The following is a 2,453-nucleotide window of genomic DNA, read 5'->3' as shown; positions in this document are numbered from 1 at the left end:
AGCAAGTTAACAACAACAATAATAATAATAAATAAAATTAAATAAAAAATTCTTTAAAAAATACAAAACATAGATCCTGGAACTGAAAAACACAATAAATGAATGTAAAAATGCAATAGAGAGGGAAGAGGTCAGCTGCTTCCAGATGAAGCTGAATATCTTCTTCCCAGCCACGGGCTGCTAGAAACGGAGGGAAGAGGTCAGCTGCTTCCAGATGAAGCCGAATATCTCCTTCCCAGCCACGGGCTGCTAGAAACTCATTGAAGTGGACGATGAATGCAAACTTCGTACTTTTTATGAGAAGCGTATGGCCACAGAAGTTGCTACTGACGCTTTGAGTGAAGAATGGAAGGATTATATAGTTCAAATCAGGGGTGGAAATGACAAACAAGGTTTCCCCATGAAGCAGGGTGTCTTGACCCACGGCCGTGTCAGCCTACTACTGAGTAAGGGAGATTCCTGTTACAGACCAAGGAGAACTGGAGAAAGAAAGTGAAACTCTGTTCGGGGTAGCATTGTGTAATTGTATATACCAATCTGAGCGTTCTCAACTTGATTATTGTAAAAAAAAAAAAGGAGAGAAAGATATTCCAGGACTGACTGATGCTACTGTGCCTCGTTGCCTAGGGCCTAAGAGAGCTAGCAGAATCTGAAAACTTTCCAATCTCTCTAAAGAAGGCAATGTCTGCCGATATGTTGTAAGAAAGCCCTTAAATAAAGAAGGTAAGAAACCCAGGACCAAAGCGCCTAAGATTCAGCGTCTTGTGACTCCCCGTGTCCTGCAACACAAACGCCAGCATATGGCTCTCAAGAAACAACGTACTGCGGGAACCAGCAGTTAGCGTAATGGCTCTGTCGCTGGACTCCCACGTAGTCCACCGCGGTTTGCGTCCCGGACCCAGTGGCTTAAAACTCACGCCGGGCGCGTGTGCGTGCGTGCCCAAGATCCCAAGAGGAGAATAGAGGAGAAGGGATTGCGGCATGACCATCCCCCCTGGGGGGTGATTTCTTGCTTTCTGTCTCTATGTCTCTCTCTGTCTGGCGAGCGCACGCGACCTATAGCGAAAAAAAAACTCTCAAAAAAAAAAAAAAAAAAAAAAGAAACAACGTACTAAGAAAAATGAGGAAGAGGCAGCTGAATATGCTCAACTTTTGGCCAAGAGAATGAAGGAGGTTAAAGAAAAACGCCAACAATAAATTGCGAAGAGACGCAGGCTGTCCTCTCTGAGAAGCTTCTACTTCTAAGTCTGAATTCAGTCAAAAGTAAGATTTTTATAGGAGAAAGAAATAAATAAGATCAGATCTCAAAAAAAAATTCAATAGAGAGTCTCAACATCAGAACTGATCATAGGAAAGAATCAATGAGTTCAATGACAGGCCAGTTTGAAATCACAAAGGAGAAAAAAATATATTAAAAGAAATGAGAGACAGCAGGTGGCATAGTGGTTGAGGCACTGTACTCCCATGTGACTGACTGTCGTTCAAGTCCCAGATGCCGGGCATGTTGCGCGCCTGCCCAAAATCCTGAGAGGAGAATAGAGAAGATGGGATTACAACATGGCCATTCCTCCTGAGGGGTAATTTCTCACTTTCTCTCTCTCTGTCCCTCTAGCAAGTGCACATGCCCCATAGCAGAAATCACTCTCGAAAAAGAAAGAAGGGCAGCTGACTTCAGCGTGGCCCAGGAATCCTGAAGCCATGGACCACCCATGTATGGTTTGGGAGACACTTTTGAGTTTTATTCTGGAAGCCCTGAAACTACTCTAAAAATTGATGTATTCTAGAACAGACCTATGGTGAAGCAACTTCCAGTCATTTGGAAAGGATGGGATGAAAAGGAACTTTGGCGATAATTTTGATGCCTACAAGATTTAGTACCAGTGTAATGGCATTAGTGGTAACACCTTCACTGCAGAAAAAGCCACCTGGCACTGTAACTGGCAGCAACTGAGAACTAATCCTTTCCCAACTCTTGGATGTCATTCATGAAGCTCAAAGCAATTTCTGCCCTGCTGACTGCGATTAATTTTATAAACAACAACAACCAAAAAAAAAAAAAAAAAAAAACAGGCGAAATGGTGGCAGAGTCTACACAGAACTATGCTTCATGGTGTTCTGGAAAAAAACTTTCGACTTGTCAGCTATACCGTTGAGTATGGCTGTATAGCTCACTGTGCTTTCAAGTATGTTGGTAGTGTTGTCATGTGTTCAATGGAGCCTACAATTCAAAATTCAGATATTGTCTTTGCAGAAAATCTTAGTCAACATTTTTATGGTATCCAAAGAGGTGACATTGGGATTGCAAAAAGCCTGAGTGACTCAAAATCAAACATTTGCAAGAGTCATTGGTTTGGAAGGAGACAAAATTCACACCACTAGCTCATCAAATTTCTTTAAAAGCCATGATTATGTGCCCAAAGGTCCTGTTTGGTTAGAAGGAAATAATCTACAGA

At 42.3% G+C, this 2,453-nt stretch overlaps 1 pseudogene; it reads left to right on the top strand.

The window, feature by feature from the left end:
- The first annotated feature begins 2,100 nt into the window (after positions 1-2,100).
- The window catches only part of LOC102471033 (mitochondrial inner membrane protease subunit 1 pseudogene), a 490-nt pseudogene continuing 137 nt past the window's right edge, over positions 2,101-2,453 (top strand).

The sequence above is a fragment of the Tupaia chinensis genome, unplaced genomic scaffold (genome assembly GCF_000334495.1).
Source record: "Tupaia chinensis unplaced genomic scaffold, TupChi_1.0 Scaffold000484_1, whole genome shotgun sequence".
Taxonomy (NCBI): Eukaryota; Metazoa; Chordata; class Mammalia; order Scandentia; family Tupaiidae; genus Tupaia; species Tupaia belangeri.
This window is presented reverse-complemented; position numbering and strand designations above follow the sequence as displayed.